Consider the following 17,818-nt stretch of genomic DNA (forward strand, 5'->3'; position numbering starts at 1 on the left):
ACACCAGGAAGGCACAAAAGGTGGTTTCGTGGCCAAAAGTTTTGAGAATGACACAAATATTAATTTCCACAAAGTTTGCTGCTTCACTGTCTTTAGATATTTTTTTGTCAGATGTTACTACGGAAATACTGAAGTATAATTACAAGCATTTAACAAGTGTCAAAGGCTTTTTTTTGGCAATTACATGAAGTTGATGCAAAGAGTCAATATTTGCAGTGTTGACCCTTATTTTTTAAGACCTCTGCAATCCGCCTGGGCATGCTGTCAATTAACTTCTGGGCCACATCCTGACTGATGGCAGCCCATTCTTGCATAATCAATGCTTGGAGTTTGTCAGAATTTGTGGGTTTTTGTTTGTCCACCCGTCTCTTGAGGATTGACCACAAATAGAAAACATTTGAACATCTTGGCCATGTTCTGTTATCTTGGGCGCCCTGAAGCCTTCTTCACAACCATTTAACCGCTCTCCTTGAAGTTCTTGATGACCCGATAAATGGTTGATTTAGGTGCAATCTTACTGGCAGCAATATCCTTGGCTGTGAATCCCTATTTGTGCAAAGCAATGATGACAGTACGTCTTTCCTTGCATATAACCATGGTTGACAGAGGAAGAACAATGATTCCAAGCACCACCCTCCTTTTGAAATGTCCAGACGGTTATTCGAACTCAGTCAGCATGACAGAGTGATCCCCAGCCCTGTCCCCGTCAACACTCTCACACCTGTGTTAACGAGAGAATCACTGACATGATGTCAGCTAATCCTTTTGTGGCAGGGCTGAAATGCAGTGGGTTTTTTTGGGGGGGATTCAGTTCATTAGCATGGCAAAGAGGGACTTTGAAATTAATTGCAATTCATCTGATCACTCTTCATAACATTCTGGAGTATATGCAAATTGCCATCATACAACCTGAGGCAGCAGACTTTGTGAAAATGAATATTTGTGCCGTTCTCTAAACTTTTGGCTACGACTGTACAATGCGTGTTTCCCAAACTACTACTATCTATTCCATATAGAGCCCTGTGGGCCCTGGTCAAAAGTAGTGCACTATATAGGGGACGGGGTGCCGTTTTAGGACTCATCAGGTCTGTGATCAGTGGGATGAAAAGGGGTGAATAAAGAGTCCAATCACAGACCTGGCAAACCGGCCCTTACCAAATGATGTCTGATGACAGGAATAGGTACGAGGAGCAACCATAGGACTCGTACCCAAACGACACCCTATTTCCTATTATGGTGTACTACTTTTGACCAGGGCCCAATAGGACAATGTAGGGAATAGGGTGCCAATGGGGACGTAAGCCCTGCCTTCAGTTACAGAACTCGACCACTCGCGTCAGTCGATGTTCTAACCACGGAGGATAGGCTGAAACCCCCACGCTTCTAACCAATCAACTGTGGTTACCCAACGTTTTTTTTTTTTTATCACGTCCATAAAAGGGAATAATTGCCTCTTGTTATGTGGTGGGAGAGCATGGCGCTTGCGCGGGTAGTGGGTTCCATCTTGATGTTTTCAGCAATATATATTATTATTATTACCTGCTCTTGATGTTTTCAGCAATAGCTGGATTATTCTATAATGTTGTAATTGAAGGGTTGTTATTTCTGTAATGTTGTAGTTGAAAGGTCGTTATTTCTGTAATGTTGTAGTTGAAAGGTCGTTATTTCTGTAATGTTGTAGTTGAAAGGTCGTTATTTCTGTAATGTTGTAGTTGAAAGGTCGTTATTTCTGTAATGTTGTAGTTGAAAGGTCGTTATTTCTGTAATGTTGTAATTGAAGGGTCGTTATTTCTATAATGTTGTAATTGAAGGGTCGTTATTTCTGTAATGTTGTAGTTGAAAGGTCGTTATTTCTGTAATGTTGTAGTTGAAAGGTCGTTATTTCTGTAATGTTGTAGTTGAAAGGTCGTTATTTCTGTAATGCTGTAGTTGAAAGGTCGTTATTTCTGTAATGTTGTAGTTGAAAGGTTGTTATTTCTGTAATGTTGTAGTTGAAAGGTCGATCTTTAATTCTAATTTGACTCTCCTCTTTTTACTCTCGCTTTCTCTTTTTATTCTCTTTTCCTAGCGCCATCAGGCATTCTGGGAGACTGATGTGAAGGTAGTTAGAGGAGGAGGAGGAGGAGGAGGAGGAGGAGGAGGAGGAGGAGGAGGAGGAGGAGGAGCAGGAGGAGCAGGAGGAGGGAGCTCTTCCAGGGAGCTCCTGGGACAGACGGGAGGACTTTTACTAAGTGACTCCCTCTTCTCCAAAGAACTGGAGGACATGGGCAAACACCTCGCTGGTAGGCATCTGTCTGCGTGTGTATAGTGTGTGTGTGTGGGGGGGGGTGTTCTTTGTGTGATGGGTGGGGTATTATACAGTGACAATACACTGTGGGTCACTCAGATCAAACAGACACACACATGTGACAGAGAAAGAACATGGGGAGAGAAAAAGACAGAATGAACCTAGCTCCTGCCAAATAACATATTTGGGTCCGGGAGCAGTTTGATTGGCTAACACACACTCACACACTCCTGTGAACGAACACATTTTAAGTTACAAAAAAAGCAGAACCAAAATATAAGGGCGGTCACTGTGCCTTTCCAATCAGGCTTGAGCTGTTTCCTCTCTTTAATAAATGACAGTTGATGTCATGTCTGGGCAACTCTCTGAGACGGTCGTCATGGCTGAGAGAGAGAGAGAGAGAGAGAGAGAGAGAGAGAGAGAGAGAGAGAGAGAGAGAGAGAGAGAGAGAGAGAGAGAGAGAGAGAGAGACAGAGAGAGAGAGAGAGAGAGAGAGAGAGAGAGAGAGAGAGAGAGAGAGAGAGAGAGAGAGAGAGAGAGAGGCTGAGAGAGAGAATTTTAGACGATCGTCATGGCTGAGAGAGAGAGAGAGAGAGAGACAGAAGAGAGAAGAGAGAGAGAAGAGAGAAGGGAGAGGAGAGAGAGAGAGGGAGAAGGGAGAAGAGAGAGAGAAGAGAGAGAGAGAGAGAGAGAGAGAGAGAGAGACGATCGTCATGGCTGAGAGAGAGAGAGAGAGAGAGAGAGAGAGAGAGAGAGAGAGAGAGAGAGAGAGAGAGAGAGAGACAGAAGAGAGAAGAGAGAGAGAAGAGAGAAGGGAGAGAGAGAGAGAGAGAAGGGAGAAGAGAGAGAGAAGAGAGAGAGAGAGAGAGAGAGAGAGAGAGAGAGAGAGAGAGAGAGAGATCGTCATGGCTGAGAGAGAGAGAGAGAGAGAGAGAGAGAGAGAGAGAGAGAGACAGAAGAGAGAAGAGAGAGAGAGAGAGAGACAGAAGAGAGAAGAGAGAGAGAAGAGAGAAGGGAGAAGAGAGAGAGAGAGAGAGAGAGAGAGAGAGAGAGAGAGAGAGAAGAGAGAAGAGAGAGAGAAGAGAGAGAAGAGAAGAGAGAGAGAGAGAGAGAGACAGAAGAGAGAAGAGAGAGAGAGAGAGAGACAGAAGAGAGAAGAGAGAGAGAAGAGAGAAGGGAGAAGAGAGAGAGAGAGAGAGAGACAGAGAGAGAGAGACTCTATATGTGTTAACTAGATGAAATCAGGGACGTCTCTATCCGTAGTCTAAGACGTGTGTCACCCAGGTGTTTGTTTGTGCACGTCGCTCCATTTATCCGTGGGTCTCAAATGATAACCTTTTTCCTATATATTATCCAATGGATCCTGGTCTAAAGTAGTACACTATAAACGGAATAGGATGCAATTTGGGATGCGGACTCTGCTTCATGTACACCACATAGTCTCTACATTCCAGGGTTATGTGAAGCATATCGGCCCCACTTAGCCTGCTAATGTTATCCAGAGACACTCACAGCTGGTAAATATCTTATGACACACACACCCACAGGTTTTTTTTGTTTTAAGGACCAAATACTTGGATTCCCATTCAAAATCATATTTTCCCTAATCTAATCCTAACCCTTAACCTAACCCTAACTCCTAAACAGGGGTTGGAACCAAAATGATTTTTCCAATCATTTTATTTTTTTCGTTCTGTTCCACTGTTACGACCTGCAAAAGAAAAATCTGAACCGGTTCGAACCCCGAAAAAATATGTGGTTCCTTTCTGTTTCTGAAATATATATAGTTTTTACATTTAGTTAGACATTAAATGTCCTAACCAATAGGCGCAGTAAGGAGATCAATGGAAACTCGACCAACACAATGGAATTGCCATGGAAACGTGATGGGGGAAAGATTCCGGCCTATTACAATACATAAATCATCACGAATTTGATGATTGTCCCCCAATGAGGTCAGTTCATCTATAAGACAAGACGAGTTTAGGGCGTGAGATGCGACTGACATTTTGTGAGTGGGGAGAGAGCGGGGAGGCTTGGATTGAGGAGGATGCTTGGATTCTTGATGTGATCACATGCATTATCTGAATTGGGCCCACAAAATTATACCTACGGAGGAGTGGCTTCTATGAAGGAACTTTGAATGTCTTTGAACATCAGAGAGTTGGTTTAACGTTGGACCTAGAGCTAGTTAGCTAGCTAGCTAACAATCTTGTGTTTTGCAGAAGTAAAATAAAAACACGTCTTATCTTTTTGTAGCTAATAAATCCAATGTGAAACGTGATTACTCTTGTATTCTTAACGAGCATTGGAAAAGGGAATCCATTCCTCTCTAATTAAAAATCCCTAGACTATATTCCAGAGGGGTATCCTTCACACACACTGGCAGTAGATGGATGGCACTAGATGTTCAGCTGGCACTAGATGTTCAGCTGGCACTAGATGTTCAGCTGGCACTAGATGTTCAGCTGGCACTAGATGTTCAGCTGGCACTAGATGTTCAGCTGGCACTAGATGTTCAGACACTGGAATACGATTCATGTGACAGAGTGAGGGCTTTTGTTGCATTTTTTTGACGGACCAGAAAAAAATGCTTGGAACGTAAAACCCCCCCCGCTAATAACCATTTCCAATGCTTTTAAAATATTGGTTCTGTTCCGGAACCGTATAGATCACATTCATTCGTGGTTCTGATTCTGTTCCTCTAAAATGTTTGTTCTTCTACAGTTTTCGGTTCTGTTCCCTGTCCCGCTTCATCCCAAACGTTACTAATAAACTTTTCCAAACAAGTCAAACAACATTTATAATCAAACCTTAGGTATCCTAATATGCAAATAAACGATACAAATTTAAGACGGAGAATAGTATGTTCATTACCGGAGATGAATAAGAAAAGAATGCGCTTTCCTCCACGCGCTTGGAAACACTACAGCCAAAACGGGATCCACCTAGAAAATCTACCATTTCTGGCTCATTTTTCCAAAAACTAGCCTGAAACTCTTTCTAAAGACTGTTGGCATCTAGTGGAAGCCCTAGGAACTGCAATCTGGGAGGACTTGGGCTTATAAATATAGTACTAGCCATTGAAAACAGTGGTAAGGTGAATTTCTTTTTTTTGGGGGGGGGGGGATGGTTTGTCCTCTGGGTTTCGCCTGCCATATCAGTTCTGTTATACTCACAGACATTATCTTTAGTAGTTTAAGAAACTTTAGAGTGCTTTCTATCTAAATCTACTGATTATATGTACATCCTAGCTTCTGGGCCTGAGTGAAAGGCAGTTTACTTTGGGCACGCTTTTCATCCGTACGTGAAAATACTACCCTCTATCCCAAAGAAGTTAACCTAACTCCTAAGCCTAAAAAAAAAAACTTTTTTTTCCTTCTGGGGACTGGCGAAATACCCCCTACTTGTCAGACTTTTCCTGGTTTTTACTATTTTTGTGAGGACTTCTGTTCCCCGCAAGGATAGTTCCCCGCACACACTTCTGTCCCCCCACACACACACCCATATGCTCATCTGCTCATTGGTAGCCTATTGTATGAGTCTTCCTCAGTGTGTGAGTGATGTCACCAGTAGAACAGAACCCTGGTTGGTACTCTGAAGGACACAAGTGGATGTCCTGTGTTGGCAACATGTTCACTTTGAGCTCTTAAAAATATGAATTAAAGCTCTTAAAAAGACAACGGTCGATTATCTCCATCTTTCCAGTAATAGACTAGTTTCCAACATTCTGAGAATGAGAAAGAAACGTTTTCTCTTCGCCAGCAGCACAACACTATAACACTGTAACACAGTACAAAGTACATAGTAACACAGTACACTGTAACACTGTAACACAGTACAAAGTACATAGTAACACAGTACACTATAACACTGTAACACAGTAACACAGTACACTGTAACACAGTACCTAGTGCACAGTACCTAGTGCACAGTACACAGTAACACAGTACACTGTAACACAGTACCTAGTGCACAGCACCTAGTGCACAGTACACAGTAACACAGTACACTGTAACACAGTACCTAGTACACAGTACACTGTAACACAGTACCTAGTACACAGTACACTGTAACACAGTACCTAGTGCACAGTACACAGTAACACAGTAACACAGTAACACAGTACACAGTAACACTGTAACACAGTTACACAGTTACACAGTAACTCAGTACACAGTAACACTGTAACACTGTAACACAGTACACAGTAACACAGTAACTCAGTACACAGTAACACTGTAACACTGTAACACAGTACACAGTAACACAGTAACACAGTACACAGTAACACAGTAACACTGTAACACAGTACACAGTAACACAGTAACACAGTAACACAGTACCCAGTGCACAGTACCTAGTGCACAGTACACAGTAACACAGTACACTGTAACACAGTACCTAGTGCACAGTACACAGTAACACAGTACACTGTAACACAGTAACACAGTAACACAGTAACACTGTAACACAGTACACAGTAACACAGTACACAGTAACAGAATAACAGCAGCATTACCACCCTTGATCCCACTGCTGGCTTACCTCTGAAGCTGAGCAGGGTTGTTCCTGGTCGGTTCCTGGATGGGAGACAAGATGCTGCTGGAAGTGGTGATGAAGGGCCAGTAGGAGGCACTCTTTCCTCTGGTCTATAATAAAATAGATCCCGATGTCCCAGGGCAGACCTTTCCCTGTGGAGGGTGTCAGCTTTCGAACGGGACGTTAAAAACACGTGTCCTGACTCTATGGTCACCTCAGATCCTGTGGCGCTTATTGTGAGTTTAAAGGAGTTAACCTCAGTGTCCTGGCTAAATATCCAATCTGACTATCATGGCCATCCTAATCATCCCCAGCTTCCAATTGGCTCATTCATCCCCCCTCTAACTGTTCCCCAAGTTGTTGCTATGGAGACTGTAGTGGAGCCAGTCTTACCTATGGAGACTGTAGTGGAGCCAGTCTTACCTATGGAGACTGTAGTGGAGCCAGTCTTACCTATGGAGACTGTAGTTGAGCCAGTCTTACCTATGGAGACTGTATTGGAGCCAGTCTTACCTGTGGAGACCGTAGTGGAGCCAGTCTTACCTATGGAGACTGTAGCGGAGCCAGTCTTACCTATGGAGACTGTAGTGGAGCCAGTCTTACCTATGGAGACTGTACTGGAGCCAGTCTTACCTATGGAGACTGTAGTGGAGCCAGTCTTACCTATGGAGACTGTAGTGGAGCCAGTCTTACCTATGGAGACTGTAGTGGAGCCAGTCTTACCTATGGAGACTGTAGTGGAGCCAGTCTTACCTATGGAGACTGTATTGGAGCCAGTCTTACCTGTGGAGACCGTAGTGGAGCCAGTCTTACCTATGGAGACTGTAGCGGAGCCAGTCTTACCTATGGAGACTGTAGTGGAGCCAGTCTTACCTATGGAGACTGTACTGGAGCCAGTCTTACCTATGGAGACTGTAGTGGAGCCAGTCTTACCTATGGAGACTGTAGTGGAGCCAGTCTTACCTATGGAGACTGTAGTGGAGCCAGTCTTACCTATGGAGACTGTAGTGGAGCCAGTCTTACCTATGGAGACTGTAGTGGAGCCAGTCTTACCTATGGAGACTGTAGTGGAGCCAGTCTTACCTATGGAGACTGTAGTGGAGCCAGTCTTACCTATGGAGACTGTACTGGAGCCAGTCTTACCTATGGAGACTGTATTGGAGCCAGTCTTACCTGTGGAGACCGTAGTGGAGCCAGTCTTACCTATGGAGACTGTAGCGGAGCCAGTCTTACCTATGGAGACTGTAGTGGAGCCAGTCTTACCTATGGAGACTGTAGTGGAGCCAGTCTTACCTATGGAGACTGTAGTGGAGCCAGTCTTACCTATGGAGACTGTAGTGGAGCCAGTCTTACCTATGGAGACTGTAGTGGAGCCAGTCTTACCTATGGAGACTGTAGTGGAGCCAGTCTTACCTATGGAGACTGTAGTGGAGCCAGTCTTACCTATGGAGACTGTAGTGGAGCCAGTCTTACCTATGGGGACTGTAGTGGAGCCAGTCTTACCTATGGAGACTGTAGTGGAGCCAGTCTTACCTATGGGGACTGTAGTGGAGACAGTCTTACCTATGGGGACTGTAGTGGAGCCAGTCTTACCTATGGGGACTGTAGTGGAGCCAGTCTTACCTATGGAGACTGTAGTGGAGCCAGTCTTACCTATGGAGACTGTAGTGGAGACAGTCTTACCTATGGAGACTGTAGTGGAGTCAGTCTTACCTATGGAGACTGTAGTGGAGCCAGTCTTACCTATGGGGACTGTAGTGGAGCCAGTCTTACCTATGGAGACTGTAGTGGAGCCAGTCTTACCTATGGGGACTGTAGTGGAGCCAGTCTTACCTATGGGGACTGTAGTGGAGCCAGTCTTACCTATGGGGACTGTAGTGGAGCCAGTCTTACCTATGGGGACTGTAGTGGAGCCAGTCTTACCTATGGAGACTGTAGTGGAGCCAGTCTTACCCATGGAGACTGTAGTGGAGCCAGTCTTACCTATGGAGACTGTAGTGGAGCCAGTCTTACCTATGGAGACTGTAGTGGAGCCAGTCTTACCTATGGGGACTGTAGTGGAGCCAGTCTTACCTATGGAGACTGTAGTGGAGCCAGTCTTACCTATGGGGACTGTACTGGAGCCAGTCTTACCTATGGAGACTGTAGTGGAGCCAGTCTTACCTATGGGGACTGTAGTGGAGCCAGTCTTACCTATGGGGACTGTAGTGGAGCCAGTCTTACCTATGGGGACTGTAGTGGAGCCAGTCTTACCTATGGAGACTGTAGTGGAGCCAGTCTTACCTATGGGGACTGTAGTGGAGCCAGTCTTACCTATGGAGACTGTAGTGGAGCCAGTCTTACCTATGGGGACTGTAGTGGAGCCAGTCTTACCTATGGGGACTGTAGTGGAGACAGTCTTACCTATGGAGACTGTATTGGAGCCAGTCTTACCTATGGAGACTGGATCAGTGTTAGCCAGTCTTACCTATGGAGACTGTAGTGGGCCAGTCTTACCTATGGGGACTGTAATGGAGCCAGTCTTACCTATGGGGACTGTAGTGGAGCCAGTCTTACCTATGGGGACTGTAGTGGAGCCAGTCTTACCTATGGAGACTGTAGTGGAGCCAGTCTTACCTATGGAGACTGTGAGGAGAGGAATGGAGACTGTAGGGGGCTGGATCAGTGTTAGAGTTGTGATTAATGGACTACAGAGTGTAGGGGGCTGGATCAGTGTTAGAGTTGTGATTAATGGACTACAGAGTGTAGGGGGCTGGATCAGTGTTAGAGTTGTGATTAATGGACTACAGAGTGTATGGGGCTGGATCAGTGTTAGAGTTGTGATTAATGGACTACAGAGTGTAGGGGGCTGGATCAGTGTTAGAGTTGTGATTAATGGACTACAGAGTGTAGGGGGCTGGATCAGTGTTAGAGTTGTGATTAATGGACTACAGAGTGTATGGGGCTGGATCAGTGTTAGAGTTGTGATTAATGGACTGATTACCATTTAAATGTATAATTGATTTTTTAAAATCTAAGCCGACATGAATTATTATAACTTCTCTACCTACTGCACTGAATGAAATGCAGTGAGTTTGTGGCTTCACAACGCAGAGAACTGTCCTCTGGTACTACAGACACGAGAGAAGCCCTTGTGTGGACAGCGCTGCACTCTTTTCCTTATGAAACGGCCTCAAGCCATCAGATGGCTTTGATTTCTAGTTGTTTTACGCCGAGTTAGACTGTTTATATCGAAACAGAGACTCTGCCCCCAGTTGAAGGGAGCTGTTGTACAACCCAATTCCTCTTGTTTCCAGCTGCTATTCTGTTCCATGATTCAATCCACCACCTCTCCTATTGTTTCATCTCGTACCCAGAGTATTATGTGGTGGTTGACGTCGCTTTCGTCCTTTTTCCGTTTTAACAATCAAATGAGGCAAATCTATGTTATTTCATAATTGTCTTGGAAATTCTCTCTCTATATCTCTGTATCTCTCTCTTTCTCTGTCTCTCTCTGTCTCTCTGTCTCTCTGTCTCTCTGTCTCTGTCTCTGTCTCTGTCTCTGTCTCTGTCTCTGTCTCTGTCTCTGTCTCTGTCTCTGTCTCTGTCTCCGTCTCTCTCTCTCTCTCTGTCTCTGTCTCTCTGTCTCTCTGTCTCTCAATTCAATTCATGTGCTTTATTGGCATGGGAAACATGTGTTAACATTGCCAAAGCAAGTGAGGTAGATAATATCTAAAGTGTCACGAACCTCTCTGAAGAGGGTGCCTCTTCCTGTTTGGGTGGAGCTCGGCGGTCGTCGTCACCGGCCTATTAGCTGCCATCGATTCCCTTTCCGTTTGTGTTGGTTAGTGGTTAATTGGGTACACCTGTTTTGTATTAGGGTTTGTTTGTAGGGTATTTAAGGGCACTAGGCCCGCTGGGTATTTTGTGCGGGCTTGTTTTTTGTTACTCTGTGTTTGATGGTGTGATTTGTTTTCTTATCTTTATTCTCTGGTCTATTTTGTCCTGTTGTTTTGGACTGGCAACCTATATACGCCCTGTGTGTTGGCGTGATCATTTTCGGTTGCACCGGTGTAATAAATTTGAGAAACGACAGAACCCTGCTCTCTGATTCCATCCACCACTCATAGTTATTCGCAACATAAAGTGAATATATAAAGTGAAATAAACAATAAAAATGAACAGTAAACATTACACATACAGAAATGTCAAAACAATAAAGACATTACAAATTTTATATTATATATATACAGTGTTTTAACAATGTACAAATAGTAAAGGACACAAGATAAAATAAATAAGCATAAATATGGGTTGTATTTACAATGGTGTGTGTTCTTCACTGGCTGCCCTTTTCTTGTGGCAACAGGTCACAAATCTTGCTGCTGTGATGGCACACTGTTGAATTTCACTACAGCTTCCACACGATGTCAACAGTCTTGTCATTTGCCTAGGCTTTGTTTCTTGGTCAAACGAAGAAGAGACAAGCCATTTGTTCAAGCCTCCGACCGGATATTTTGGTTGAGATTTACCCGGACATTATTTCCAGACGGACAGCTAAAGAATATACTTCGCCTCGTGATCAATTTGATCGCTTATTAACGTTTACTAATACCTAAAGTTGCATTACAAAAGTATTTCGAAGTGTTTTGTGAAAGTTTATCGTCAACTTTTTTAATTTAAAAAATGACGTTACGTTATAAGACGCTATTTTTTTTCGTTGATCACACAGTCTTCATAGATCGATATCTAGGCTATATATGGACCGATTGAATCGAAAAAAAAGACCCAATAGTGATTATGGGACATCTAGGAGTGCCAACAAAGAAGATGGTTAAAGGTAATGAATGTTTTATATTTTATTTGTGCGGTTTGTGTAGCGACGACTATGCTAATTATTTTGTTTACGTCCCCTGCGGGTCTTTTGGGGTGTTACATGCTATCAGATAATAGCTTCTCATGCTTTCGCCGAAAAGCATTTTAAAAATCTGACTTGTTGCCTGGATTCACAACGAGTGTAGTTTTAATTCAATACCCTGCATGTATATTTTAATGAACGTTTGAGTTGTAACTAGTGCTATTAGCATTTAGCGTAGCGCATTTGCATTTCCAGATGTCTAGATGGGACGCCTGCGTGTCAGGTAGGAGCAAGAGGTTAAAACAAGTCAAAATGAGGCTCAGTAGTGTGTGGGCTCCACGTGCCTGCATGACCTCCCTACAACACCTGGGCATGTACCTGATGAGGTGGCGGATGGTCTCCTGAAGGATCTCCTCCTAGACCTGGACTAAAGCATCCGCCAACTCCTGGACAGTCTGTGGTGCAACGTGGCATTGGTGGATGGAGCGAGACATGATGTCCCAGATCTGCTCAATTGTATTCAGGTCTGGGGAACGGGCGGGCCAGTCCATAGCATCAATGCCTTCCTCTTGCAGGAACTGCTGACACACTCCAGCCACATGAGGTCTAGCATTGTCTTGCATTAGGAGGAACCCAGGGCCAACCGCACCAGCATGTGGTCTCACAAGCGGTCTGAAGATCTCATCTCGGTACCTAATGGCAGTCAGGCTACCTCTGGTGAGCACATTGAGGGCTGTGCGGCCCCACAAAGAAATGCCACCTCACACCATGGCTGACCCACCGCCAAACCGGTCATGCTGGAGAATGTTGCAGGCAGCAGAACGTTCTCCACGGCGTCTCCAGACTGTCACGTCTGTCACATGTGCTCAGTGTGAACCTGCTTGCACAGGGCGCCAGTGGCGAATTTGCCAATCTTGGTGTTCTCTGGCAAATGCCAAATGTCCTGCACGGGGTTGGGCTGTTAGCACAACCCCCACCTGTGGAGGTCGGGCCCTCATACCACCCTCATGGAGTCTGTTTCTGACCGTTTGAGCAGACACATGCACATTTGTGGCCTGCTGGAGGTAATTTTGCAGGGCTCTGGCAGTGCTCCTCCTGCTCCTCCTTGCACAAAGGTGGAGGTAGCGGTCCTGCTGCTGGGTTGTTGCTCTCCTACGGCCTCCTCCACGTCTCCTGATGTACTGGCCTGTCTCCTGGTAGCACCTCCATGCTCTGGACACTACGCTGACAGACACAGCAAACCTTCTTGTCACATCTCGCATTGATGTGCCATCCTGGATGAGCTGCACTACCTGAGCCACTTGTGTGGGTTGTAGACTCCGTCTAATGCTACCACCGGAGTGAAAGCACCGCCAGCATTCAAAAGTGACCAAAACATCAGCCAGGAAGCATAGGAACTGAGAAGTGGTCTGTGGTCCCCACCTGCAGAACCACTCCTTTTATTGGGGGTGTCTTGCTAAATGCCTATAATTTCCACCTGTTGTCTATTCCATTTGCACAACAGCATGTGACATTTATTGTCAATCAGTGTTGCTTCCTAAGTGGACAGTTTGATTTCACAGAAGTGTGATTGATTTGGAGTTACATTGTGTTGTTTAAGTGTTCCCTTTATTTTTTTGAGCAGTGTACTTGCGTACTGTTGTTTGTACAGATGAACGTGGTACCTGCCTTCAGGCATTTGGAAATTGCTCCCAAGGATGAACCAGACTTGTGGAGGTTTACCATTTTTTTTCTGAGGTCTTGGCTGATTTCTTTGAATTTTCCCATGATGTCAAACAAAGAGGCACTGAGTTTGAAGGTAGGCCTTGAAATACACCCACAGGTTAATCTCCAATTGGCTCAAATGTTATCAATTAGCCTATCAGAAGCTTCTAAATCCATGACGTAATTTTCTGGAATTTTCCAAGCCGTTTAAAGGCACAGTCAACTTAGTGTATGTAAACTTTTGACCCACTGGAATTGTGGTACAGTGAATTGTAAGTGAAATAATCTCTCTGTAAACAATTGTTGGAAACATGACTTGTGTCATGCACACAGTAAATGTCCTAACCGAATTGCCAAAACTATAGTTTGTTAACAAGAAATGTGTGGAGTGGTTGAAAAACAAGTTTTAATGACTCCAACCAAAGTGGATGTAAACTTCCGATTTCAATGTATATTCTCATTCAGCCCCCTTAAGTATTAACTTAAGGGGGCTGAATAATTTTGCACGCCCAATTTTTCAGTTTTTGATTTGTTAAAAAAGTTTGAAATATCCAATAAATGTCGTTCCACTTCATGATTGTGTCCCACTTGTTGTTGATTCTTCACAAAAAATACAGTTTTATATCTTTATGATGGTGTCTGATATGAAGCCTGCGAGGAGAAGAGAGACGAGGAGAGGAGAGGCGAGGAGAAGAGAGACGAGGAGAGGCGAGGAGAAGAGAGGCGAGGGGAGGAGAGGCGAGGAGAAGAGAGGCGAGGAGAAGAGAGGCGAGGAGAGGAGAGGAGAGATGACGAGAAGAGAGACGAGGAGAGACAAAGTGATGAGGAGATGAGACTACTCCCAGATCTTCTCCTTGGCAGTCGCATCCCTTCCCCACAAAGAAAACTTTTCGTAACTACCAATAAAGCAAAGAATTACATTTTTTCAGAATGTCTGTCTTCAATGTATCCTCAATGCTATTCCCTCTGTAGTACACTACTTCTGACCAGAGCCTATGGGTGCACTACATAGACAATAGGGCACCATTTTGGACGTAACCTTTGTACTATGTAGGCAATGTTTTTAATGTCATTCTGGAATTTGATTTGACAGAGTCAATAAATATTGTTTTTTTATGACCAGTAAAAAAAGTTTGAAGACATACCATAATGAAAAAAGGAAAATGCAGCAGTCCCACACCCCTGTTATGAAACCTGCGATCTCTGATGGTGTCTGATATGAAGCCTGTGATCTCTGATGGTGTCTGATATGAAGCCTGTGATCGCTGATGGTGTCTGATGTGAAGCCTGTGATCTCTGATGGTGTCTGATATGAAGCCTGTGATCTCTGATGGTGTCTGATATGAAGCCTGTGATCGCTGATGGTGTCTGATGTGAAGCCTGTGATCTCTGATGGTGTCTGATATGAAGCCTGTGATCGCTGATGGTGTCTGATATGAAGCCTGTGATGTCTAATGGTGTCTGATATGAAGCCTGTGATCGCTGATGGTGTCTGATGTGAAGCCTGCGATCGCTGATGGTGTCTGATATGAAGCCTGTGATCTCTGATGGTGTCTGATATGAAGCCTGTGGTCGCTGATGGTGTCTGATATGAAGCCTGTGATCGCTGATGGTGTCTGATATGAAGCCTGTGATTGCTGATGGTGTCTGATATGAAGCCTGTGATCGCTGATGGTGTCTGATATGAAGCCTGTGATCTCTGATGGTGTCTGATATGAAGCCTGTGGTCGCTGATGGTGTCTGATATGAAGCCTGTGATCGCTGATGGTGTCTGATATGAAGCCTGTGATCGCTGATTGTGTTTGATATGAAGCCTGCGATCGCTGATGGTGTCTGATGTGAAGCCTGTGATCTCTGATGGTGTCTGATATGAAGCCTGTGGTTAACTGATGGTGTTTGATATGAAGCCTGATATTAACATTAGTATCGCTGATGGTGTCTGATATGAAGCCTGTGATCTCTGATGGTGTCTGATAACATGAAGCCCAGTGGTCGATATTGATGGTGTTTGATATTAGTAAGCCATGCGATTAACGCTGATGGTGTCTGATATGAAGCCTGTGATCGCTGATGGTGTCTGATATGAAGCCTGTGATCTCTGATGGTGTCTGATATGTAGCCTGTGATCTCTGATGGTGTTGATGTTTGCTAACACCCTATATCTTCAGATATGTAGAGACCACCATGATATTAACATTAGTAGAGACTACCATGATATTAACATTAGTAGAGACTACCATGATATTAACATTAGTAGATACTACCATGATATTAACATTAGCAGAGACTGGCATGCTATTAACATTAGTAGAGACTACCATGATATTGACATTAGTAGAGACTACCATGATATTAACATTAGTAGAGACGACCATGGTATTAACATTAGTAGAGACTACCATGATATTAACATTAGTAGAGACTACCATGATTTTAACATTAGTAGAGACGACCATGATATTAACATTAGTAGAGACGACCATGATATTAACATTAGTAGAGACTACCATGGTATTAACATTAGTAGAGACTACCATGATGTTAACATTAGTAGAGACGACCATGTTATTAACATTTGTAGAGACGACCATGATATTAACATTAGTAGAGACTACCATGATATTAACATTAGTAGAGACTACCATGATATTAACATTAGTATGACTACCATGATGTTAACATTAGTAGAGACTACCATGATATTAACATTAGTAGAGACTACCATGATATTAACATTAGTAGAGACTACCATGATATTAACATTAGTAGAGACTCTCATGCTATTAACATTAGTATAAACTACCATGATATTAACATTAGTGGAGACTACCATGATATTAACATTAGTAGAGACTACCATGACGTTACCATTAGTAGAGACTACCATGATATTAACATTAGTATCGACTACCATGATATTAACATTAGTAGAGACTACCAAGATATTAACATTAGTAGAGACTACCAAGATATTCACATTAGTAGAGACTACCATGATATTAACATTAGTATAGACTACCATGATATTAACATTAGTATAGACTACCATGATATTAACATTAGTGGAGACTACCATGATATTAACATTAGTAGAAACTACCATGACATCAACATTATAGAGACTACCATGATATTAACATTAGTAGAGCCTACCATGATATTAACATTAGTAGAGACTGTCATGCTATTAACATTAGTATAGACTACCATGATATTAACATTAGTATAGACTACCATGATATTAACATTAGTAGAGACTACCAAGATATTAACATTAGTAGAGACTACCATGATATTAACATTAGTAGAGACTACCAAGATATTAACATTAGTAGAGACTACCATGATATTAACATTAGTAGAGACTACCAAGATATTAACATTAGTAGAGACTACCATGATATTAACATTAGTAGAGACTACCATGAAATTAACATTAGTAGAGACTACCATGATATTAACATTAGTAGAGACTACCATGATATTAACATTAGTAGAGACTACCAAGATATTAACATTAGTAGAGACTACCAAGATATTAACATTAGTAGAGACTACCATGATATTAACATTAGTGGAGACTACCATGATATTAACATTAGTATAGACTACCATGATATTAACATTAGTAGAGACTACCATGGTATTAACATTAGTAGAGACTACCATGATATTAACATTAGTAGAGGCTACCATGATATTAACGTTAGTAGAGACTACCATGATATTAACATTAGTAGAGATTACCAAGATATTAACATTAGTAGAGACTACCATGATATTAACATTAGTAGAGACTACCATGATATTAACATTAGTAGAGACTACCATGATATTAACATTAGTAGAGACTACCACGATATTAACATTAGTAGAGACTACCATGATATTAACATTAGTAGAGACTACCATGATATTAACATTAGTAGAGACTACCATGATATTAACATTAGTAGAGACTACCATGATATTAACATTAGTAGAGACTACCATGATACACACTTGTTTTGATTCCAACAACAGAGATCCGCCATATGAATGTGAAGAATTGAAAAGGTCACTGATTTGAAACATCATCTGCATTTACATAGTTCTCTGGCCCTAATGTCTTACCCTGCCAGATATGGTGGTCAGGAACATCTCTGGACCCTGTCTAATGTCTTACCCTGCCAGATATGGTGGTCAGGAACATCTCTGGACCCTGTCTAATGTCTTACCCTGCCAGATATGGTGGTCAGGAACATCTCTGGACCCTGTCTAATGTCTTACCCTGCCAGATATGGTGGTCAGGAACATCTCTGGACCCTGTCTAATGTCTTACCCTGCCAGATATGGTGGTCAAGAACATCTCTGGACCCTGTCTAATGTCTTACCCTGCCAGATATGGTGGTCAAGAACATCTCTGGACCCTGTCTAATGTCTTACCCTGCCAGATATGGTGGTCAGGA

The 17,818-nt window shown here is 43.1% G+C and overlaps 1 pseudogene; it reads left to right on the forward strand.

Moving 5' to 3' along the window:
• The window catches only part of LOC118378024 (uncharacterized protein C8orf34 homolog), a 131,061-nt pseudogene that overhangs the window by 94,400 nt on the left and 18,843 nt on the right, over positions 1 to 17,818 (forward strand).

Source organism: Oncorhynchus keta, chromosome 28, assembly GCF_023373465.1.
Source record: "Oncorhynchus keta strain PuntledgeMale-10-30-2019 chromosome 28, Oket_V2, whole genome shotgun sequence".
NCBI lineage: Eukaryota > Metazoa > Chordata > Actinopteri > Salmoniformes > Salmonidae > Oncorhynchus > Oncorhynchus keta.